Consider the following 26,485-nt stretch of genomic DNA (forward strand, 5'->3'; position numbering starts at 1 on the left):
GTCCCACATTTCGACGAGTAGCCTCTTCCGCTGTGACGACACCAAAGAGACTCTAGTAGGCATTGGATGTTTATAAGGAAAATTTCCTAATACCTTCAATTCTGGTGCGACTTGAAAGACTACTTGGCACGAACGATTAGATTTTATTCTAACCGAAAATAAACAATAATCATCGGTTCATTTCCGTTAGATCAACAAGATTTGCCCTATCGTTTTTTTTGTTGTGATAAACATGTTGAAATAAAATGTAAACCCGTCTGGGAAAACGCCAAAATTCCTGTGAGAACTGAAGGGCATAATCAAATGCTAACCTGAAGCCTTTCAGGATTTGGCAACTAACCCCATCAAAGATGGCGAGTGAATGTTGTTGATTTTTTTTTTTTCGTTTTCGTCTTTCGGAATAACAGCGCTCACTTTTCACCATTTAGTTTGCCACATTGTAAATGACTAATATTTGCGCAGGAAATTAAACGAAAACGAGATTGGATATCATATCCCCTTCGATTCTTTCCGCTAAAACTAATGCAGTTCTGCTAAATCGACAAAACAAAACCAACAGCACAAGAAAACCGTTCGTTGTTTACAAACAGTTTTCGGTTTCTGTGACATTTCCAGTTTGCTGAATTAGTTAGTCACAGTGAAATTTGAATCGCTACTTCCACAAATCGCGTTGCATCCGTTGCAGTGATCGTCGGTTGCACTGACTGGAGCGGATGTTTGCATTCATAAAAACACGGGATTGTTTATACTGCAAGGATTTCCACTTTCCCCCTGTAGCTCTTAGCTTCGACGTTTTGACCGACTAAGACCGAGCGTTGAGACGTTTGAATAATGAAACAGTTTGAGTTTGATAGCTGGTGGAATTTGCCGAGGCGGATAAAACCAATACCCGGTATGATAAGATTAGTGATCCGCCGTATTCTTTCGAAAAGTGCTTAGTGTTTTTTTTTTTAAATATCCGGATCTATGCATGAGACATCACAAGAAAAATCAGTTAAAATTATCAATTAGATTTACTCAGCCTGGTTCGATATTGTTAAACATTGCTTCACAAAATACCATCGTGATGAAATATTTTGACTACTTACGGAAAAGAAACGACTTATACAATCGCAATCAAAGCTGCCAGGTAGAATTTCGAACGGATCTAAAAAGTCAGCGTATTCAGGCAATTAGAGTGCCTTAAACCAGAGTGACGACAGCTGTTCGTTTGGAATGACAGCTTTGTTCCAAACGAGCAAACGACCTGTGAAATACAATACGAAACTGTCAACATTTCGGATCAAACGTTTTGAGTTGTTGCCAGCATTACGGATGAGATGTCGTCACTCTGGTTATAGGCACTCTACAGGAAAAACGGCGCACAGTGGTCCAAAACTAGAAAAAGATGGTTAAAAGTCTGTACTGAGTTTCACTGATTTTTAAGAGCTAACGTGTCTTCGAAGAAGTTTTACAAGATTATATAACGCTTCTTTTGAAAGTGGCGCCTTAATTTTTCTTAAGGAGGTAGTACCAATTTCGAATGAAAAAAAAATCTAACTCATTTAGAAGAAAAAAAAATTTGAAGTATATTTGATGAAGATATAAAAGATGTAAAAATATTGTTTTTTAAGACATATTCCCTTCATTTGAAAAACAGTTTTTTTTTGGATTTATCTACGTAAAATCTACCTCTATTACCTAAGTATCTACTACAAAGTTTTAGATAGCATTTAAATGAGTAACTTTTCCCAATACTTTCTATCCGATTTCCGAGGAGGAGTGCAACCAGCGACTACCAGTCTGGACGCGCGTAAACACGCATGCACAAGCTCATGCTTGCACTTTTATTTTGTTTACTTTTTGACAATTATTAATATTAGAAAAAATCTAAGTGGAACTCGATGCAGTTTTTTAGATCTTTTCAAAGTTAGTTTTAATTTTATCGGAAAAATGCGGCTTTCTCAGTCAAATAGATTTAGGCAAACGATTTGTTTATAAAATTGCAATTTTATAAACAAATCCTTTGCCTATATCTATTTGACTGAGAAAGCCGCATTTTTTCCGATAAAACTCCAAATCAGTCGATATATACAAACTTGGGGTTAGTTTTAATTATTGAAAATCCGAAAAATTATCAAAAGTTCAACACATATTTAAAAATGGAAGAATGTTTTCTGAACAAAATATGATAAAGTATTGTCAAAGTACAAACCTTTACAAAGAGATTCCATGTTTAGGGGTGTAAATAAATTGAGTTATCGCGAAGCAACACGATTTTTAAGACGAGATGTTGATCGTGCGACGCTCCCTACAAAAGTGAGTTACAGAAATAGCAGACGCGTGACGCCCTCCGCTTCTTAGTCATTCATGATTTCAGCATAACCATAGTGAAAATGAGTCACACGAATAGTACTCAAAATATTCTCATTGGAAAATAAATTGGATTAGGAATGTATTTTCCTATAAGTATTGTAAAAGTTTGCTGCATTAGGTTGCATATTTCGCTTCGGCACAAGATTTCCTAGGTAAAAAAAACGTGCTTAATCCACCTAGCTATTCAGTTATTTACGGTACGACCAGAACCGGAACCAGCATAGCCGAAAACGATTCGTATGGCCATAAATTAATATGACGAAAAAATTACAATAGTTTTGAGTCCAACTTTGAAGTTTTTTTGGATTGTCATCTTTTATATCGCTATGAATTTTAAAAACTCATCACCTTGTAAATCCAGAATCGGATGAAATTTATTAATTTTGTATGGGACCATAGATCCTTTAATTTGAGTTTATGTTTTTGAAATTCGATTTGGCCTTTTTTGAGAAAACGATTGAGCTTCGAAAAACGATTCGATACTGGAACCGGAATTCTAAAATCGGTGTAGCCGAAGTCAGTTAAATCCACCTCAAGAGCTGTATAGTTTACATTTGATTCAAACTGTTTGAAAATAAGTGTAGACATCTTCGAGAAATCGTAGTGCGAAATAAAATTTTGGGTATCTTCCGAATTGAAAACTGAATACCGCTAAAACTGAAATAAGTTTGTTTGGTTATCGATTATCCAAATCTACAAACCCGATTAACCTGATAAATTTATGTGGAATAAACATTTTTACACTAATCACCCTGTATCCCAGGGATTGGATCTGACTTTTTTAGGATCTTAAGACCTTTCATTTTAATCTTTTATGGTTCCTAGATTTTATTTGAATCTTACATCGGTTTAGCCATCTACGAGAAAAATGAGTAAAACTATTTCAATTTCGTTTCACATGTTACCCTGTAGTTCCGGAACCAGAATTCGGATCCAAACGTAATTCAGGAACCTTGTTTGGGAGGATACAACTTTTCATATGAATCAGAGTTTGTAGAACACGATTGAGTCATCTCCGAGAAAATTGAGTGAAATTATTTATCACACATGCAGTTCTCGACGAGCTGATTCGAATGGTATATGCGTGTTATATTCTTCCAGTATTTATTTCTGTAAGTAGTTTAAATCAATATAATTATGTAATTGCTTTCAACTCGAAAGAGCTGCCATCATCTGGTTTAGATATGTCACATTAGAACAATTATGTTGCCAAAAACGAACCGTGCTAAAATCGGTCCGGGGCAAAATATCATGAAAAAGTATACTGTACACAGTCTTTTTGGTCAATAGAAACAATTGTATAAAAAATCGTGGTCCACGTTGGTCCCAGATATTACTTTGTCATTCAGCGCTCAAAACTCTTACTACTGATATATGGTGAAAAGTCGCTTACACAATAATATCGATATCTTCGTTAAAAATGGACGGATTTTGACAATCTATGGCTTGTTGGATAGCTATTACCGTGTGAAATCTTAGTCTTAAATAATATTCTGTTTCAAGGTCAATTGTGACAGATATTGTCAAAAAACATGAAAATTTTGACATAAAACTTCGCATAACTCAAAAAGTAAACATTCGATCTCAAAACCATTCAATAGCGTCTACACGGAAAGACCGAAATTAGCATTTTGGCGAAAAAATTAGTTCATTTTCTGATTTTAGTTAGTTATTTTTTGAGACTACTAAAAAAATCTTACTTTTGCTAGTTTAGATTTTTTAATTCTAATTCTCTTAATAATAATAAAATATTTGTTGAAATGGCTATTTTTTTAAGTTGAATTCACCAATTAAACGTGCTGTCATTTCTTAGCTAAGGCACGCTTCATATCCATTCAACTAAGTTTTTAGTTGAATTAGAGAAATAAAACGTTGTTTTCAACCAACATAAATGGTTGAATTGGTTTCTGCAATTAGCAGCTATATGGCGCTCGTTAACACCGTAATGACTACTAGCCACTAGATGACACACTACTACCGAAAAAAATTTAGTCGCGGTTATCTTTTCTATTTTTGCAGGTATAAATTCGATGTTGTATTGGAGAAGAAGACATAAGCGAAACATAGACTTCTTTTTGAAAATTTTACTTCTAAATCGCTGTTTTCTTCATTCGACTTCGCGAAATCGACTCTCTCACTGAAAACTTTGAGCACTCGGAAAACAAAAACCGAATACAAGTAGTACACCGGAATGCGTAGCCCGGAATGAGAAGATACAAAAAAAAACATCATTTGACGTGTACAATTAGCGTGCAACATTCGAAACTCACTTCACTGTTTCGCGTAAAAACATTATTACCCACAATCGCTTCAACTGCGCACAAATTCTGACTAAATACACTTTCCACTAACAGTTTACGTCATTTTTACATATCGGTTTAGAAATTTATACAGGGATATATCGTAACACATGCGAAAAACATCTAAACAATTTGCGAGTAGTTTCAACAAGACTGTCCCTTTTAGCTTTTTAATGGATTGTTTTGCTTTGACACTGCTGTCCTTCAGTAATGACGGTGATAGATAAATAGAATCAAAGTTTCTGATTTTGATAACGAAATTAGTTGTCAATGAGAATTTCGTGTTGGATTGAAATATTGCTGGTTTGTGTCCAGAATATTCGCCAACTAAACACATTCTCTAAAAATAAGAGTTTTTTTCAGCACAGTAAATTCTAAATTTTAACTAATTTTATAGTTATTTTGGAAATTTTGTTGTTAAAATCAACTAATTCAAAAACAGTAATACGAATTAGGCGCAGAGCTAATTTCGGTCGTTCCGTGTAGTTTGAGCAAAATCGGTCCAGCCATCTCTGAGATATCGACCTCTTAGTTGACAACACACATACAGACACACACACGTACATTTGCTCAGTTCGTCGAGCTGAATCGATTGGTATATAACACTCGGCCCTTCGGGCCTCGGAAAATTTTTCTAAAGTTTGAGCGAATTCTATACCTATTTTTTATATTTATAAAAAAAGGTAAAAAGGTAAAATGATGTATAACTTTTCCAGAAAAGAATAAACCTATGCATTACCTTGTACAAAATTAGGGGATTTTATATTTTCTACAACTATTCCAAACAAAGTAAGGATTAAAAAAAACTTGAAACAAGTTATGATTAGAAAACTAGTTTTAAGGGGGTTGTCATAATTCAATAACTAAAACTAACTTTGAAAAGGCCTAAAAAAAAGTTCCATCGAGTTCGACTTGGATTTTTTTTTATAGTATTTGCATATTGCATATTTCGCATCCGTGCAAGGTTTTATCATAGGTAAAAAAAGATAAAATGTTGTATAACTTTGCCAGGAAAGAACAAACCTATGCCTACATTCAACAAAAATATGTGTTTTTTATTTTCTACAATTATTCCAAACAAAGTATGAATAACAAAATAACTCGAAACAAGTTATGAATAAAGAACTGATTTTAAGGGGGTTGCCAGACTAGACCTAGACTTTTGATATATTTGACAAAGTAAATTATTTTCAATAGTTCTAAAACTTTGTAGAAGAAAAAAAAATCCTATCTCTTCAGAAAAAAAGCTATGATTATATTTTTTGTCAAAATAGGCCATGAACAATTAGGGATAGAACCAAATTACGCGGTATATATATGTAAATAATTTCTTAGAAGCAACTATGTGCATTAAAAGAACGGTTTGGCAGCTACTGATTTATGACCACGTTTTTATTGATTCGAACCACTGTGCAGCGGCGGCAGTTTGCAATGTTAATAAATTTTGTCGAATATCTGCCGAAAATCGAACTCACAGAAGTCTACAAACGGCATCCTCTAATTGTCATACTTGTGTCACCGCCTACCGTAAATGGTCTAATAATTAAAACAAACTTCATGAAGTCGAGAACCGGATTATCCTATCTATTCTCAGCAACTATGTTGGCTTATTTCTCGTTACATAAGAACGAGATGCGATGAAGTCGTTATTTACATTCACTTGTTGTAAATAGTTCACAATTAACGCTCGTATCTGTACTGTATTTTACGGTATTGTACTGTATTTTCGACCCAAATACTGTGTACTGTATTGTTTTTCTCTATAAAATGGTAATAGAGTTGCTAGAAACCCCCACATTCGATCGGAGCCTCGGAGACCTAGCATAATAAGTCATTGGACTCTGCTCGATGAATCTGTTTGCATGTGTGTATGTGCATGTTTACCTTTCAAAGATTGAAAGGACGGATCACTGAACCCATTTCAACAAGCTTACACACCAAAAAAATTTGAATTTTACAGGTGACCTAATCCTTCATACGATGTAATCTATGAATGACCTAATTTGTCAAATGACGGATAATTTCATTTGTAATGGCTTAATGTTAGATTAGCATGAATTCTACTGATTTCGACAGTAATTTGCGTTCTTCTAGCGGTGCGAATCTATGCATTTAAATGCACCTCTGCTTGGCTGATGTGTGCTTCTGTGGCACAGTCGATTAACAGACGTACTTTGTGATCCAAAGATTCTCGGTTCAAGCCGCGCGGCGGTCGCAATCAGTTTTCATTATTTTTTTTCAATAAATTTCATGTTATGGAATTTAAGACACAATATTGAATGTTCTTCCACGTAAATTAGCGTGAGCTGTGATGCTCCATTTATGTGCATCTAATAAGAGGTAAAATCACAGGGTTTTTTTTTAAGTGTGTACACACCAAAAAAATTTGAATTTTACAGGTGACTTCATCCTTCATACGATGTAATTCATAAAGATCTAATTTGTCAAATGACGGAACTTGAAGTAGAAATCTGCATCTGAGGATTCTAGACCTGGATTTAGGATCCTGAAAAAGATTTGTAACTATGGTAACTTGACAAAGATCCGAGATATGCACAAGATTCGTGAACCTAGAAGTTGATTCGAGCTCTGTACCGGCATTCTGGATAAAGATTCTGACTTTGGATCTGTATTCTGACTCTGAAGCAGCATTATCTGCTTGGATTTAGAACCTGGACCGAAATGAAGTAACTTGACCTAACCTGTGAATATGAATTTGAGATCTGAGTGTAGAATCTGAATTCTTAAACTAAATTCGGGACTTCGATTCTGGACCTGGATTCTGGAACAAGATGCTGGACCTCAACTCTTTACCTATGGATATGAATTCTGAACTTGGACCCAGATACCGGATCAAAATTAGTTATAGAGTTTTTACCTGGAACTGGATTCTGTAAAATAATTCTTACGACTTTTCGTTTTTGATTGGCCTAGTAATAATATCGATTGCCCCACTTTTGGCAAGGATTCATATCAATGTTCCGGGAAGATCTTTGCGAAGAATGGACTTCATACGACGATCATCTAATCGCACACAGTCAGGATAAAATAATCCAATGGATGTTTGCTGCAATCAATTCAATAAAGTTTATCATCAGTTTGATTTGACTGTGAACAAACACATTAATTTTAATGTTATTAGACTAGATAGATATTAATAAATCTGTGCGATAGTTTTTACTCTAATCGAAGACAGTAAAATAAATAAATTAATTAATCTAGACTTGGACTTTGGACAGAGTTTTGGATCCCAAAAACTAGATCCTGAAACTTCCTCTTCACCTGAATTCTGGACCTAGTTTCAGAACATGGACCTGAATTCCTGAGCGGAAATCGGGATTCGAATTATGAGGCCTGAATTTTGTACCTGGGTTCTAGACTTGAACTCCTGACAGGAATTCATAGATTCGCGTGTCCTGAATTCTGAACATGGACTTCAGTTTTGGAATTGAATTCTTATCCCAGACTTAGACTCTGGATCTGAATTAATGAAGAAATTTTGGATCTGAACCTAAATTCTGTCCGGGAAGCAGTATTCTGGACCTTAGTTCTGGATTTGAACAAGATTTTGGACTGGAATTCTTAAAATTTAACAGAGATCCGAGGCATACATCTGAATCATGAATGAGGACCTGGATTCTAATTCTGAATTCTGAACCTGTACCTGAATTACCTTTCTGTATTTTGTATGAATCGAATTTGGAAAAAGAAAGTTGTGTTCATACTTTAATATATTTTCCGCACTTGTTTGGAGCAAGAGCCGCACGATCAAAATCGTTCGTCTTTCCCTAACGCAAAAGGCTTCACCTTTTCCGTCCATCCTGCAGCAGAACTGCTCACAGCGCGGAATCATTCAATACTGAAGCAATTTTTGAGAAGGGTCTTTCTTTTACGTGGTTTAGTTTGCACATTTTATCAAATACGCGGTTCCAAACGCTATAGAAATAGCCACATACAGAATTTGGAGGTTTGCTACTTCATTTCGGACCTGTATTTTTCGGTCAGAAGAAACTACTTGGGACACTAAAATAATCATTTTACTTCTAATTTGCACACATATTTCCATGTAAGAACATCTCCCATAGCTCTTTTGGAACATTTTTTCGTCTTTAGAATTACCGATTATTTGATTTTTCTCCGTTGTTCACTTTTCGGCGGATTTTACTCGAATCGACCAGCAGCTGAATGACCATATAAAGGGTGATTTCTAAGAGGAATAGGATTTGATTCTCAAAAAAACACAAAAATTTATTGGAATCGATAGAACTTCCGCTTCAGATAGTCCTTGCGCAAGGGCAACATATCGGCCGGTATTTCACGAATAAATCGGCTTCAACAGCGGTTTCCAGTGTGTCAATCGTTGCTGGTTTATTCTTGTAGACATGAGTCTCAACATGGCCCCACAAGAAATAGTCCAAAGACGTCAAATCACACGATCTAGGCGACCAATTGACTTTGAAGAAGTACGGTCCAATGCTTCTGGATGGTCTTCACTGCAGATACTGCAATTTTGTTTGTAGACCAGGAATGAGCTTTATCGCTGAATATAATATTTCGACAAAAAAGTGGATCTGCCTCCAACTTTGCCAGCACCATGATTAACTTATAGACCAAACGACGATTCATGATCAAATTATAGACCAAACTGAATAAGTTTGATAAAAACACAAGACACGATTCACGCGTTATCTGTCAAAAACAGTGTTGCCAAAAAGATACCAGCAAAAAAAAAATACTCTTTATTTATCAAAAGACAACAACGCCTTTGTTGTGATGTGAAACTCATTTTGGGCTATCTCAAGAGCTGCCTAATCATTTTGTCTTCCATTGTAGAGTAAGTTTTTTTGTTGCGTTGCAGAGATGTCATGTTCGTAATATTTATTATCAACTAGGCCATACATAGTTGACAAAACTGGAAGATAGCTTGATGTATTACCCGGATACCGACTAGACTACCGATTGACCGATTGTTTGTTTTGTTAAAAAACAAAACAATGCATTTGACGGATCAATGATCTGTGACTGTACGGAATTATTATTGTCAAGATTGCGAGTTCAAGGACAAACATTGAGTGGAGTTCCATAACTAATTAGAATCATGTTCTTTAATTAATGGCTGATGGCGATGAAATTAAACTGTCACGTTACTGTACAGAATTAATTTGTACCACATTGTCGTGTGAATGACAATTGTAACTCAAAGGTGTTTCCGCTTCGATACAGAAAGCTCTCACACATAACCAATTTGCAATACGAAACACGTACATAGTGGAGTCATCTCGACTTATGCGACCTGTCAATCATTGCCGTGTCGCTGCACTGCGATGTGACAGAATGGAAACCAGAAACTGCGGAAAGTTGAACTCGTTATGCTAGCGTCGTGCTCATCTGAAATCTAAATGCAATTACAAAATTTTAGAACAAAAAGATTAATTAAATATAAGCATTCAAAACAGTTCTTCAGATAATTGAACACTCATCACTATCATCATTATCAGCCAAACGAATTTTGACTCAAGTACATCCGAAAAAGATGATTCTCTGAAGGCCTTAGCCCCACCTTTACCGAATAATTATAACCTAGTTTCTATCGTCCTGCCCTTCGTTCGTTATATTCTAGCTGCAATTTTTTTCCGCCATCGTTTCAAATCTATATCTGTCTGTCGGTGCAGCAATTACTAACACATATCTATACGAACGAAAGTAATTATCAGTAGAGTGTGGAATAAGGTGCGGAACCTATTCCGAAGAGTTAAAACTTAGCATCGGGCGCTCGAGATAAGAGAGTGCTTCCCTTACACGGTTCCATAATTGAACTACGCTACGATGCGATTGCTCGTTAATTAGATTTGCCCGGCAGGCTCTGTTGAAAGCCCCGAAAAAAAATGACGATGACCTAGATTTTTGCATATGAGTGCTCGAGCACGACCCGATGAACAATTCACTGCAGCCGTCCGACTGGAGTCAGACAAGGATACGCGCTTGGCACTCGAGCCGCAACCGCAGATCGACAAACCCGGGAACAGAATAAACAGAATGCACCGTTGTCGGTGGTGTTTGCCATTCAATTCAAGTGCCAAAATTTGATTATCTGCTCTTTTGTTTTGCCTCCTGCTGAGGTTATCAAGATTTATTCCCAATGGTTTGAAACGGTTTTAAGGGAGGTTTATGACGTCGTGATTGCGTCTTACTTTGGTATGAAGAATCATTTCAAATGTGACCTGTTATAAGTCGGTAGAAACTGATTCATTTTTTCATTCAAGACTAAAAAAAGGGTCCAGATTTTGTCGATTATATTCATATCGACCCGTGTCGATTGAAAGTGCACAGCAACTAGCTCCCAGCGACATCGAGATACCAAATTATACAACAGATTCGCCAACAACATCGAGATATGATATGGCTCGAAGAAAAGAGTCCTCCTCTGACGTTATCCATGAAGCAATCCATTTTTCCAACTCTTCGAAGGATTGAATTTAATGTGAATAAATACACGGTTTCACTGGTAAAAGAATTAGTTAAAAAGAAAGGAGTATTAGCTGTTTTTAACAAAAAAAATGTGGCCGTCCATTGGATCCCAATATGAAACGTGAAGTACTACAGTTCTTCAACGACGATGATATAAGTAGAACTATGCCAGGACAACGAGACTATCCGTGTCTATCAGAACTACAGGGTGTCCCACGAAAAATTTGGAATTTAAAAATTCAATTATATAAAAACTAGGTTTGATAAAGAGATTGCTATCTCCGCGAATGCAAGAAACGCCCCAGTTCTTCAACTCTTGAGGAAAGCTTGTTAGAGGCATTTGAGCAGAAAATTTCAAATGAAATCTTGTTTGATCACTGGATGCAATCTAGAAATCTTATCAAAACCAGTTTTGTAGCATATTTAACAGAAAAACTTGAAGCTCATGACTATATAAAAAAACAACAATCTTAACTGAAGCATAAGTAGTTTGTGATTTTTCCGAGAATTATTCATTTGTTCTTCAAGATGCTGTACAAAGTCATCATTGGAACAATGATCAAGCACAATTCATCCTTTTCCATCTAAAAATTTTAGTTTCGTTATAATATCAGAAGCCATGAAGCATAACACAATTGCTTTGCAAGTTTTCATTTCCAAATGAATAACGTTTTTAAAACAACGAATAACAGAAGCAATTCAATATAAAAATAGAACAAATTTCGCGAGCCTCTGTAAATTTCAAACAAAATACAACATTGATTCGGATTGGCATTTCTTCGTAACCTCGCACGGTAAGGGGCTATGTGATGCAATCGGTGAAACATTAACGCGAATGGCAACGGGCTGGCTTGGCAAGAGAACATCCAATAACAAATGCGAAAGCTTTATACGATTGCGCTTCTTAAAGAATTCAAGATAAATCCACAACAATCTCGTCTTTTTTATATGTCACAAGAGGAATATGACGATGGTGCTGTTGAATGGAAAGTAAAAATATCATTGCTTCATTCCAAAAACAGAAAATAAGATTGCTGCGAAATTATTTTCAACAGACACAGAAATTAGATATCATATTATATATGAATCTGAAAAAAATAAAATAAAAATAAAAATAAATAAAAGGTTAGATAAAGTTAAAGTCTATTATTATTAAGATATTCAAAACATGAAAACTGTAATGAGTATTGGTGCCGATGGGAAATAATGAAGTTGGTTTGCAAAACGACAATTGTTTTACTATTTTTCGCAAATGATATCTTCAATATTGTACTTTGCAACATTAATACAGTTCGCCTTGGTATTGCTTATGGAAAACCGCAATTAATTTATTAAAAAAATGTATATTTTTATAATGCAACGATTTTTCTTCGATTTTGTTTCTAAAATATCTCGAAAACAGCTGCTCGCATCGTCTTGATGTCAAAGAATAATTTATTCAAAATTTCATGAGGATTAAATTTGGCGATGGAGAACCCAAACTAATTTAAAAAGGGCGTTTTCTCATAAAATATCAATTTTTCTCGATTTAGTTCCTCATATATCTCGAAAATGACTGCATTTAGTAAAAAGCTCTCGATGGTTTTTTTTTTCAGTGAGCTTTCAATGAGCAAATTTCAGAACACATCGAAGACTGCTGAAGTAACAGAAACTTTACGTCTGCTCAGCGGTGTAAACTGAACTACCGAGTCTTGCATTAAGAAGTTCAATTTGAACTGCTATGCACTGATGAGTCAAAGGCGAAACGTAAACATATTAAATACGCTTTAATTAGTTCATTGATTGTATGAATTGTACAAGTTTCCGCTCCTTCGCTTCCAGGACTTTAAAGATAACTATACTATGTACAACTTTTTCGCCACAAATATATTCCAACACGCAAATAAATTAGGCGGGTCAATAGAGCAGAATGAAAATATTGTGTCATTACTTGTTTACAGTCAACAAGGCGGGGCTAGCGAGAATAACAAAACTGCCGGTTCGCGCATGGTACGAATTACACCACTATTGACGTTAAAGTCGGTTCTAAATACGATATGAAAAAATTACTACTGACGCTTCAGAAACAGAACTAATTGGTTCAAAGGGTTGTATGCAAGACACGACCGATCACGATTACGTTAAAAATGAAATAATTCTAATGTACCTATAATCAAAGACATCATATTAACAAGATATCCAGCTCTCACATTTCCCGAACAAATCATTGGCAACATCATTTTTTGCGAGAATGGCGCCCTCAGGCGAGTCCGCATCCAATCTCGTACATAGAAGAAGGGGAGAGAAATGTCAAAATCGTTCGCGCCAAAATAGCAGCACTGCGCACCCATACAATTGACATGATATGTTGAATGTGATGCCGTGCGATGGCGTTGCTGAACTGAAAATTGATTTCGCCCCAAGCTGACAGGGTCTGCTATAATGAATACAAAAATAAAGATGATGATGGATGCACTAAAAGTCACAAATTACAAACTTGCTCTACTTTTAGTGTTTACATTTTTGGCGAATGATCAAAATGACAATTCTCGGTTAATTTTTCAAAAGGGCGTATAAGCAAGTGAAGGTTTCTCTTTGTTTACTTTCTCTTCTATTAATTACCAAGCGGTTTCCACGTTTATCACTCAACTCTTTGCATGAAATGATACCCGAAACTTTCGACTTTCAAACAGAATAGTGCTATCAAAGAAAATCTTTTAAATCACATCACAATAATCAAAAGAGAGAGTTATTAAAGAGAAACTGTCACTTGCTTATACGCCCTTTTGAAAAATTGACCGAGAATTAGATTCTTTCAGAACAATTAATTCTACTCTATTTAATGCCTTCAACAAATTTTTACATTTGAAAATTTTTGGAAAATATCCTTTAAATGAGAGTCAATTATGATGATTTCAAAGTTACTTAAAAGATCAATTTTGGATACGAACAACCTCCGGATATAAATCTGGACAAATGAAACGATTTTATATCATAATAATTTTCAAAACAGATAACGTTCAAACTCAATCATTTTATAAACAGCGATTAGAGAAGATATTAATTATTTTGATCGAAAAATGTGGATGTGAAAAATTTGAATAACCGTCAACCAATAAATTCAGAAATAGTGTAATTTTAATGATCCTTCGGAAGCAATGCATACGCAACCAAATTCCTTAATTTTGTTCATATTGTAACTTGATTTTATTGATACATGAACGAACATTATCATTGTTACAACGCATGTAGTGATAAGACACTTGTTGTTTTGATGTAAATGATAATTTAGCTGAAACTTGCGGTAAACCGAGTTTATTTTTTTTTTTTTTTTCATAAATACGTTTATTTCATAGGCAATATACATAAGTTTTTCTTCGCCGTGGCATCCACAATACATAGTAGTTTAAACCTAATACATTTCGAATATCATATTAGTATGTTGGTACTCATTAGTTAATCTAAACACTGTTTTTATCAAGCGAGTTGCTATTTTAAATTACATTAAATAAAATACATTTATTTTGTACATGATCTTATAACTATTTCAGGATTGTTTGTATCAGTTCACCACTTATATTCAATATCCTATAGTTGGCTATTGGTTGAACTCATGGAAGAGAAAACAGTTTAACATAAAATAAAATTTAAATTGGAACTCCAATGGATTTAATGAAATGATAAAGAAGTTTCATGTATGGAAGGTCACGACAAGCAAGAATGTCGCGAACTGGGACATTGGATAGTCTACCTTGGGTACGCAAGGAATTTATTAGTTGAGATCTGACATCACGAAACTCCACGCATGTCCAAACAACATGGTCAATATCGCGGTAACCTTCGCCGCAAGCACAATGATTAGTCTCGGAAAGTCCAATTCGAAGGAGATGTGCATCTAACGTGTAGTGATTGGACATGAGTCTGGACATCACACGAATGAAATCTCTACTCACATCCAGTCCCCTGAACCATGCCTTTGTCGATATTTTAGGAATAATTGAGTGCATCCACCGACCCAGATCATCTTTATCCCAAGAAGCTTGCCAGCTGGCAAGTGTTCTTTGGCGAGACGCGCTATAGAATTCGTTGAAAGCAATCGGTCTCTCATAAATTTCACCCTCAATAGCACCACGTTTGGCTAAAATATCGGCTCTTTCATTGCCTGGAATGGAGCAATGAGCCGGAACCCAAACTATTGTGATTAGATAATTATTATTCAATATGTCGTTCAGACACTGTTTTATTTTACCCAAGAAAAACGGTTCATTTTTGCCAGCAGCGTTTGAGCGAATGGCTTCAATTGCACTCAGACTATCTGTGAAGAGGAAATAATGGTTTGGAGATAATGTGACGATTACATTCAAGCTATAATGAACTGCTGCTAACTCTGCTATATAAACAGATGCAGGTTCTTGAAGCTTGAATGAGGCCGAAACATTATTGTTGAACATACCAAACCCTGTCGCTTCTTCCATTCGCGATCCGTCCGTGTAAAACATTTTCTCAGAGTTAATATGCCTGAACTTACTTGAAAATATTTTTGGGATTTCCATAGAGCGTAGGTGGTCCGGGATTCCACGCACTTCGCGCTGCATGGATGTGTCGAAAAATAAAGTTGAGTCAGGTACATTTAGGAGGCTGACACGGATAGGAATATATCTTGAAGGGTTGATTTCCTGTGACATATGGTTAAAATATACTGTCATGAATTTTGTTTGAGATCGAAGCTCGACTAGTCGTTCGAAATTATTAATTACCATGGGATTCAGCACATCACATCTTATTAGCAGGCGTGATGAAAGCTCCCAAAATCGATCTTTTAATGGAAGAACTCCCGCCAGAACTTCAAGACTCATTGTATGTGTCGAATGCATGCAGCCTAAAGCAATTCGCAAACAACGGTACTGAATTCGCTCAAGTTTGATAATATGAGAATTTGCAGCGGAACGAAAACAAACGCATCCATATTCCATCACTGAAAGTATCGTTGTCTGATACAATTTTATTAGATCTTGCGGATGAGCACCCCACCAAGACCCTGTTATTGTTCGAAGAAAATTTACTCTTTGTTGGCATTTCGTTATCAGATACCTAATGTGTCCTCCCCACGTGCATTTGGAATCAAACCACACCCCGAGGTATTTGAAAGTCAAAACCTGTTCGATTATTCTTCCCATCATATGAAGCTGAAGTTGCGCGGGATCATGCTTTTTTGAAAAGACGACCAGCTCTGTTTTCTCCGCAGAGAATTCGATACCAAGATGAACAGCCCAAACGGACAATTTATCTAAGGTATCTTGCAATGGTTTTTGCAGATCAATAGCTTTGGATCCAGTAACTGAAACCACGCCATCATCTGCCAATTGTCTTAGTGTACATGGGGTTACTAGACAGCTGTCAATGTCATTCACGTAAAAATTATAGAGGAGCGGACTGAGGCATGAGCCTTGCGGGAGACCCATGTAGCTAATTCTGATTGTTGCCAAATCGCCATGTGAAAAATGCATGCGTTTCTCTGACAAAAGGTTGTGCAAATAATTATTTATAACCGCTGGGAGTCCATGTTGGTGGAGCTTGTCTGAAAGAACATCAATGGAAACTGAATCAAATGCTCCTTTAATGTCTAAAAATACAGATGCCATTTGTTGCTTTTGAGCGAAGGCAATTTGGATGTCAGACGAAAGTAATGCAAGGCAATCATTCGTCCCTTTATTTCTACGGAAGCCAAACTGAGTATCTGACAACAAACCGTTCGTCTCGACCCAAGTGTCGAGACGTCGTAGAATAATTTTTTCGAACAATTTTCTGATGCAGGACAACATCGCAATGGGTCTATATGAGTTGTGATTGGAAGCTGGTTTCCCCGGCTTTTGAATGGCGATAACTTTCACTTGTCTCCAGTCAGGTGGAACAATATTTTGCTCAAGAAACTTGTTGAACAATTCCAACAAACGTCTTTTTGCGAGGTCGGGCAGATTCTTCACCAAGTTGAATTTAATTCTGTCCAATCCAGGAGCGTTATTGTTACAAGACATGAGTGCTATGGAAAATTCCATCATTGAAAAGGGGCTATCAATGGAATCATCATTTGAAGAAGACTCCCTAACAATGCTATGCGTAGGAACGGAATCTGGACAAACTTTCCTCGCAAAATCAAATATCCATCGATTCGAGTACTCCTCACTCTCATTTCCTACGTTACGATTCCTCATTCGTCTGGCCGTATTCCAAAGAGTGCTCATTGAGGTTTCTCTTGACAAACCTTCCACAAAATGTCTCCAATAGCTGCATTTCTTAACCCGAAGTATGTTCTTGTACTTGGTTTCTAAAACCAAGAATTTTTCAAAATTCTGAGGAGTTCCTCCTCCTCGTTTTAAAAACGTCTTGAAAGCATTTTGTTTCGCGTGTTTAGCATCTGAGCACTCTTTGTCCCACCAAGGATTTGGAGGTCTTCTGTTAGACGATGGACCAAGAAATCGTTTGGTTTGGGCTTGTTCTGCGGCCTCCAGAATCGAACAAACGAGGAAGTCATATTCTTCAAGTGGGGGAAGCTCTTCCATTGAAGTTAAGACACTTGAAATATTACTTTGGTATTTAATCCAGTCAATATTTTTTGTCAAATCATATGGAATATTAACTGAATTAGCAATGCCTTTGTTACTGCTAATTGAGATGATGATTGGTAAATGATCGCTACCATGTAAATCAGGAAATACTTTCCAGGTGCAATCTAGTCGAATTGAAGTCGAACAAAGAGATAAATCTAATGCACTTGGACGTGCAGGAGGTCTTGGGATCCGTGTCATGCTACCCATATTTAGTACCGTCATGCTAAAATTGTCGCAAATATTATATATTAGAGATGATCTGCTATCATTGTAAACGGAACCCCACATCATTCCGTGCGAATTGAAATCTCCTAAAATCAAACGTGGAGCAGGAAGGGCTTCGACAATTTCATTAAGCTGTCGTTGTCCAACTTGAGCTCTTGGAGGAATATATACCGAAGCAATGCAAATGTCCTTTCCTTTAATGTTTATTTGACAAGCAACAACTTCTATACTAGAAGTCGAAGGAATGTTTAATCTATAAAAGGAATAACATTTCTTAATTCCTAAAAGCACTCCACCATACGGGGAGTCTCTGTCGAGACGTATAATGTTAAAGTCATTAAAATTTAAGGCTATGTTTGATGTAAGCCATGTTTCGCACAAAGCAAATACATCACATTTTTGACTATGCAACAAAACTTTAAATGAATCAAGTTTTGGCATGATGCTTCGACAATTCCACTGCAGGACAGTGATTGAATCATTTGCGGCGGATGATAAATTATCCATCAAATGATACAAAACCTGAAAGAGCTGGCCATTGAGCTGATAACTGTTTCAAAAAAGTTCTAGCTATTGGAAGGAATGCTGTTATGATGGTCTTTAGAGGTTCAGAAATATTGAATGCAGCGAAAATCCATTCTACAATTTCCGAAAATTTCAGTAATCCTGTTGGTGAATGTGAAATGGAGCCCACTGGATTATTGTCTTTTCTTGAGCTAGTTCCTGGATTGGTTTGTGAATTTGACAAACCAGGAGGCACAGTTTTTGGTTTTAAATTTGGCTTTTTAGCTTTAACACGGGGATCTTTTTTTGAAGGTATAATTTTAGGTGTCTTTTTTGGTATTTTGTGGTTTGTTAATCTCCTCTTAACAGACCCTTGAGGAGTGACAAACGAGGTATCTTCACTATTTCCGTCAGAGTCAGATTCCTCTGGCTCCGCAAGATTTGAAAAACCGTTTTCGGTTTCCAAAGGGGAGACATGTATGACCGTTTTGAGCATTTCTGCATATGTGCGCTTAGACCGTGCTTTTAAAGAAAGCTTCATTTTGTCTTTACGCAGCTTAAATGCAGCGCACACTGAAAGATCATCATGAGGGCTTTCCCCACAATAAACACATTTTTCAACATCTTTATCGCAAAGATTATCCTTATGAGGCCCTTGACATTTGATACATTTGGACTTATTACTACAGTAAGTAGCTGTATGTCCGAATTTTTTACAGTTCGTGCAATTCATAACATGCGGTACGAAAAGCCGAACAGGAAGACGAATTTTATCGATATAGACATGGCTAGGCAATGCAGATCCGGCAAATGTTACGCGAAACGAATCTGAGGGACGATAAGACTTTTTTCCATCGACAATAGATGCTGAGTACAATTGTTTGCACTCGAGTATCTTAACTCCCTCAAGCATGGAGTTTTTAAAACGGCCAACTCCATTTTTAAGTAAATCATCTGCTGTCAGACTTGCTTCAGTCACAACACCGTCAATTTCTACCTCCTTCGATGGAATGTAAACTCGATATTCAATAGCAAATAATTTACAGGTTACAATATCGTTTGCCTGTTTCAAGTCGTTAACTACAACTCGAATTTTATCTCTATTAACCTTACAGATTTCTTTAACTTCAGAGAAATGTGATGTCAAATCCTTTGTAATTTGCATCAAGTTTAAAATCTTTTCTTTTTTTCGAAGATAGACTATCCATGGCCCAGTGGTACCCTGTGGATAATGTTTAGCCCTCGGAGTATTTAAACTTTTACTAGTATCCGGAATCGGATTCGGATGATCTTCCATGAGATCATCCATTACATTAAATTTTTTTTGTAAATTAATAATACCAAAATAAAAACTTATGTTTAGTAAAATTTCAGATATAAGAAATAAAAAATAAATTAAATTAAATCTACCTTGTAGCTGATGTCTCTGTTCCTTTATCGTGAAGAACGACGTGAAGCTCTTCCAACGATTTCCAATTGGCAGTCTTTTGCTGTTTCCAATTGGCAGTCTTCTGTCGTTTACTGCTATCTCAGTTGCTCTGCCGTCGTTGTGAACACCACTGCACTTGCTGTACCTGACCCCAGGTACAGTGCTTTTGCTCTTGGTGGCGATCAAATGCGATGCTTGCAGTGTAGCACCTCGCGATATATGCCGTCTCTTTTGATCCTACGCAGCGTACAAATTCTGGTACCTGGTAGATCAGCACTGGGTTGCTTTAGCACCTCTGTGCCTTTGCACCCCTTCGTCTTCGCACCTTTATGCGATGGCACCTCTGTGACTCGTCACTTCTATGCTCTCGCACCTCTGTGTCTCTACACCTCTGTGCGTATGAACGGGATGGCCTTCGTTGCTAGCTTTCCAGTCGGGAAACGCCCCGAATATTGCGTTTGCTATGGGCAGTTTAACTACCTGAAGCTTAGAATTGTCTCGGTAGCAGCCGTTAACTCACGAGCCAGTACAATCGAAACACAACCTCTTCGCTTGAATGGTTTTTACTGAATGAACCGAGTTTAGTAAGGATTTAAATGATCCATGTAAAATCGTAGATCAGCTTGTCTTGAGTTTATCTCTAATACTGTATTTTATTGCATCTGAGAGTTCTATATATGTGAGTCGGTGCAACTTATTTGTACTAAGTTCCGAATCTTTTGAAACGTTTTATTCCTGGTGGGACAACAGCTTGTTCAAATCGATACTGCATAACGATTTGCATTGCATTATTTTTGCTACACTTAGTCTGGATCCCTTCTATAAGATTCTTGGAAGCAAGATTAGTCCAAAATATTATGCTTTATACGACTAAATCAATTTCTATCTATTCAATTAGGTTACACGATTATTGTTTGGTTTAATAAAAGAGTCTGAGAGATTATGCCGAGAGATAGTTCTTTGTATTTAGCCGCATTTATTGAAAAATAATTATCTATGATTATCATCATAACACAACTTGCGCCACCGCGTTGTTCGTATGTAAATAGAGATTTCTGTATACACACTACCCGTTGACAAATTAAAACATTTTTAAACTTTTTCGAATCAAGTTAAATGAGGAAAATTCACAGAGATACAAGCGCTTCAAATTAGGTTCTAAAAATCTATCGCCGATAGTTCTAAGTTGGCCTGCTAGTTACCGGAGAATCAAGATAAGCCATGGGTAAACTAAAGCAGAAATGTATTATATTTATAGATTCTCTTTTGTGCTATAGTTCATACTGCGCAAATCGGACGAGAGTTTGACATCATTCACTGCGACTGTCATTGGCTCGTGAAAACATAGGTCAATTCAATCCAATTTATCAATGTGTATTGCAATTGAAATACTTAAATGACGTTACCGCATAAGTTTAAGTTAAATGTTTTCGAATCGATTGGTAGTTAAATAATATAAATTCATCAACAAATGACTGAGTTCTGAGCGTTCAAAATTATGACAGAAAAAGGTTACGCGGTTATTTTTGCATTTTTCTCGTACAGTGAAGAGTTAGCAAAAGCGACAATCCAACGTGTGAACGCATATGCAATCTAGTCATCACCTCACTGGACGAGCTACTTGTTTCATTCATAGTCAAGCATCAACTGAAATCAAGAAATGATTTGCAGCATATATTTATAAAATCCTCTTCGAAATACGCAGAATGATGCGGTGTTTTCATGCATGACGCAAAGCCTCCTATGTCGAACAAGAAAATGACGTCAATTTGGTCAGCTGGGATTGGTGGATGAAAACATAGGTCAATTCTAACCATTTTTTCAATAGTATGCTACTGAAATGCTGAAACGACGTTGTCATACATGTTTAAGTTAAAAGTTTCCGAATCGATTGGTTGTTAAACTAAATTAAATTATGACGCAAAAAGGTTACGCGGCTATTTTGAAACTTTTAATTAACACCCGGCCCCGTATAGTGAAGAGTAAGGCATTTTTAATGCCAAAAATGTTTTAAATGTACAAAACTAACAGGTGAATGTTGAAAATTCTTACAAATTTACACATTTGAAATTAAATACAATATTTTTTTGTCACTAAATGTACGAACAACAGACAAATCCTAAACCTATAGTTCATAATTACCACAATTTCCACGGCACATCCAGGAATCACTCCGCACTAGTCAATTTTCATAACACAACTAGACGGCACAACATAATACCATTCGAAACCGACACTTAAACATCCAATACACGTAGTCACTCACATTTGTAATGTGCAAATTTTATCCTGCTAGTTGTCATTTAATCGACATCCGTTGAAACGCCTGACAATCCTTCCCAGGGGACGACGTTCACAAACAAAATTCTTTGTTACAATCTTTGCACTCTCGCCAATCATGGGAAAAATGATGAACAACAAAACGGTTCACAACGAAGTAACGTCGCCAGCGTTATAACACCGTGACGCAATTCCTCGCAACATCCTCGCCGATTCTATTGCCGGATTATATTTTGCACCCATCGGGGGTCATTTTGGCATTCAGGAACGGTTTTATTTCGAAAAATATACCACTTCTACGACAAACTTGCAACCAAACAAACCTAACCAAAACGAACACATGAAATAATGACCGGACTATTTATATCCGATGTTGGTATTATAAAACACTTTCAGGTTGGTTCTGAACGAACCGTTCCGCTGCTGTTGCTCCGTTTTGTTTGCAAACAAACCTCCAACAACGATCGGTTCAGCAGCAGCTGTGAGCTTCGGGAGAGAGCAAAAAAGCAAAAATAATAAAACGCACCGTCATATGACGAACGACCGTTTTCCCATCGGTGGGAACGTGTAAAAATATCCGCGAAACGCTGCCGATACGACCAGCGATCAAAAACAAATCTCGCCACCTTCACCGCCGACCCCCGAAATATGGTCAAGTGTTTTCACTACAATCTACGACGGTCTCAATAACTGGAACGACGGGAACTCGTCGGGCCAAGTCCAGCTCACAGTCCGCGTATCCGATAGGACTTAGAATTTGGTTATCCACACACGCGCTGCATCACACGACGACCGTCGTCTTGTTGATAACCTCCGCAAACAATGACTGACTTTATGCCCGACCGCCGGTTGGTTACCGAACTCGGACGAAACCTCATCCAGCAAACGATTGCTGATCGGTTAGCCCGATTTGGGCGACAAACTACCGAACAACACACAGCCCGAGATGATCGAACCGTTATCAAGTCTCGCACTGCACTGACCAGAGAACCAAGATGATCTATCTGTTCGCGGAAAACGGACTGATGGTCGGTTGTTGATTCTGGGTGATGACAATGGACAGAGAAAGACAGAGGCATCGTGTGAGCGAGACAATCGCGATTCAGTATTCAGCACGGAGTGCAGGGCCGGCCACGGAGCGTTCACCGTTCAGCAGAAGGCTCAGGGATTCTGAGCGCTTTCGAGAGCAGCAGAACCAAATTCTCTCTCTCTATCTCACACACTTATTTCTTGTACAATGCACTGTGAGAATAAATAAAATATTCTGATTGCAACAAAAAGTTGAAAAGGTTTTTTTTATTCAAAACGACAGATTTACAAATGTACAAGAAAAACTACATAATATAATCTGGGTAAGACTGAAATAACACGATCACTTCTGTTTGGAAAAAATAAATGTATCTTTAACTACTTATCGATCGGATGGGATTAGAACTGGAAATTGGAATATATTAGGTAAATGCTTAGTGTATCGGAAAGTAGTTAGCAACTTTCACACAGTAACTACTCTAAAATGGTTTAATTTTCTATAGTGTGTTTTACCATGTGTTAATAACAGTTGTGCAATCGACTAATTTTGGTACAGTGCAACGTTCCAAAGATGAGCGAAACTCGGACCGAAACAAGACCGTAAAAACTGTACAATCGGATTCTGGAGATCGTTATCGACGACGAAACATACATCGAGGAAATTCGGCTACCGATGCCCTTGCCGCTGCATAGACCAGAGCCTGGAATCGATAGACCAGGCTCTGGACGACGCTAATATCACGGTGGCGATGAGCTGTACAATAAAAATCTGTGTTTCAAAATGAAAAATATTTTCACCATCGGTGACCCAAAAAGTGCATAAAAATTTGTGAAGTTCTTGATGAATTAACTGAAAAATCTTTCAGTTTTTCGGAACAATCATGAAAATCTGCAGAAATCTCTGATTTTGATCTGATCTCTGATGATCAGTGATTTGTGTGTTGGTCTGGCAAACGATTTGTAACTGTGGTTTGCGGTTGTCGATTTTGAAATGAATACGATTTTGAAATGAATACTTTACTATGAGGCACATTTTCAAAAATTACCCTGTGTAAATATGAGTAGAACTTAATCGTGAATATTTCGAGTTGTAGCAAACGCAACGTAATTCTTCCACCATGTCATCGGAAACATGATCAGCAATTTTTGACTGACAGTTTTCAACATTGTGCGATAACCATAAATAACATAAAATAGGTTTTCTCAATTTTTTGGAAACAATGAGGAAAACGCATCACATTTGTTAGCTTTGTCGTACCCGCGACGACGGGTTTAAGGTAGTCAGGCACATATCTGTCTCGTTGTTCAACTCTACTAGTATAAAAGGAAAACCATGATCGAAAATCAAACATTTCTTCTTGTGATTATGAATACTGGATCTGAATTCGGAAGCTGATTTTTTGATTGAAGTTTCGGAACTTAATTCAGCACCTATATTCTTGTCCACCTGAATTCTGAACTTAATTTCAGGTTTAAAATTTAGTTTCAGAATTCAGTTTAACAATTTAGTTTCAGAATACAGGTTCAGAAATTAAAGTTATGACTCTGAAACTGAATCCCAATTGTGGGCTCTGGAACTGGTTTATTGAGCAGATTTTGGAACTGAATATAGAAATCCAGAATTCTAATTTAGGATAATAATTTCGAAATTCTGGAACAAAATTCAGGATATGAATTTATGATCTGGATTATGGAACATTTTATCTGAACTCCGAACCTAATTTTGAACAGTCGTCTGAACCAAAATTTAATTCCTGAGTTCTGTTTCAGTTCCTAAATCCTGGACCAGAATTTTGGTTCTGGTGTAGATAAATAAATGGTGGTAAAAAGTACTCAACAGTTGTAAACATCGGATAAATTTCGTAAATCGGTTCTTTTTAGAACCATTAAAATATTTCCAAATGCGACATTTTCCTCTACGGAGTTTTTTTGTTTGTAGTATTTTGTTACTCTCATTTGTTCCGTATTATTAAATTGTATGGTAGAATATGTTTGTCATCAATATAGATGAACCGTTACAATTTTGGAAGCGAAGCAGTAAAAGTTGCAAAAATCACACAATCATCTAATACGAACGATTATCTATGTTCGGAAGTGTGAAAGATGACTGTTTTGTTCGTATTCACATCCTTAAGTTATGTCTGTGACATTACCCATCCACCTTTTATTTAACGAAACGTACAATTAACACAAAAATATAAGAGTTAAAATACTTGGAGAAGTGTGTAATGCCACTGTACAGAAAGTGTGAACTGCTCCACTTTCAAATGGCGGATTTAGCTTTCGCCCACTAAACCAATTCGGTTTCACAGTGGTTCACATATAATTTCGTAAAAAGGATATCAGCCGAACTGTCCGGATCTTCAGCCAATTGTACTGATATACTAAAATCATAAAAGGAATATATTTACAATTACTTTTTTCCAAATACTGCAAAGCAAAAAAATAAAAACCACATAACAAAATTATAAGTTTTTTGAGAGCTCTTTTTGCCGAAATGAAAAACGATTCTTCTTTGGCGGTTCGATTACCAGGGTCAGAGCTGAGATTTGCAGCTTCAAAATTCAGGTCCAGACCGAAAATTCAGGTCATTTTCAGAATCCAGAATCTAGCTCCAAATTCTTGATCCATAGTTCAAAAATGTACATTCGAGGACAATTCCATCGTTTATTTTAAAATGCAGTGAGTTTATTTCAAAGAACTAACTAAGACAATTTCCTTCGTGTTTTCATCATTCTGCTGATTCTCAACATTCAAGGAAAATTGTATTTAGTATAAATTATGGGGCGGGAATGGGTCTAACACTTTTGAAAAATCTTTTTTTTTCTTATAGTGAAACATTTTAAGAAAATTTATGTCAAATTTTCAAGGCTATCGAAACAAAATTCTAGATTTTATGGGCCTTTATTTCTTGTTATTTCATACTGCAAACAGGCAAGAGACGGCGCATAGGCCCAAGAGTTCTGTTTCGATTGACTTGAAAATTTAACAAAACATTCTAGAAATGTTTTAAATATAAAGATATAATAGATAATTGTAGAGATGAATATAAAGAAAAAATATGATTTTTCGAAACTGTTAGACCCTGCAGCGTCTCCTAGAAAAAAAAATGTTTCCTTCGACTTTATAGACAATAAACTTCAAACGCGGTTTTTTTAAAAAGCGAGTTTTGTAGTCCGTGCCCATCGTCAATTAAAAACTAAAAAATAATTTTTATGCTGGTATCTTTTTGGCAACACTTTTTTGACAGATTACGCATGAATCGTTTTTTGTGTCATTGACAAACTTGTTCAGTTTAGTTTATAATT

General features: G+C 36.5%; 1 protein-coding gene across 12 annotated transcripts in view; it reads right to left on the minus strand.

Annotated features, from left to right (window-relative positions):
- Positions 1–26,485, minus strand: part of LOC131430898 (uncharacterized) — a 128,902-nt gene that overhangs the window by 37,574 nt on the left and 64,843 nt on the right. The window contains exon 1 of one of the 12 annotated variants that reach the window (XM_058596160.1): positions 22,135–23,130. The exons of 10 other annotated variants lie outside the window; for them this stretch is intronic. The gene's annotated coding sequence lies outside the window, so the exon portion shown is untranslated. Of the gene's footprint in view, positions 1–22,010; positions 23,131–26,485 lie in introns of those variants that run through there. One more of the 12 variants, XM_058596159.1, reaches the window with a different exon arrangement.

The sequence above is a fragment of the Malaya genurostris genome, chromosome 2 (genome assembly GCF_030247185.1).
Source record: "Malaya genurostris strain Urasoe2022 chromosome 2, Malgen_1.1, whole genome shotgun sequence".
Lineage (NCBI taxonomy): Eukaryota > Metazoa > Arthropoda > Insecta > Diptera > Culicidae > Malaya > Malaya genurostris.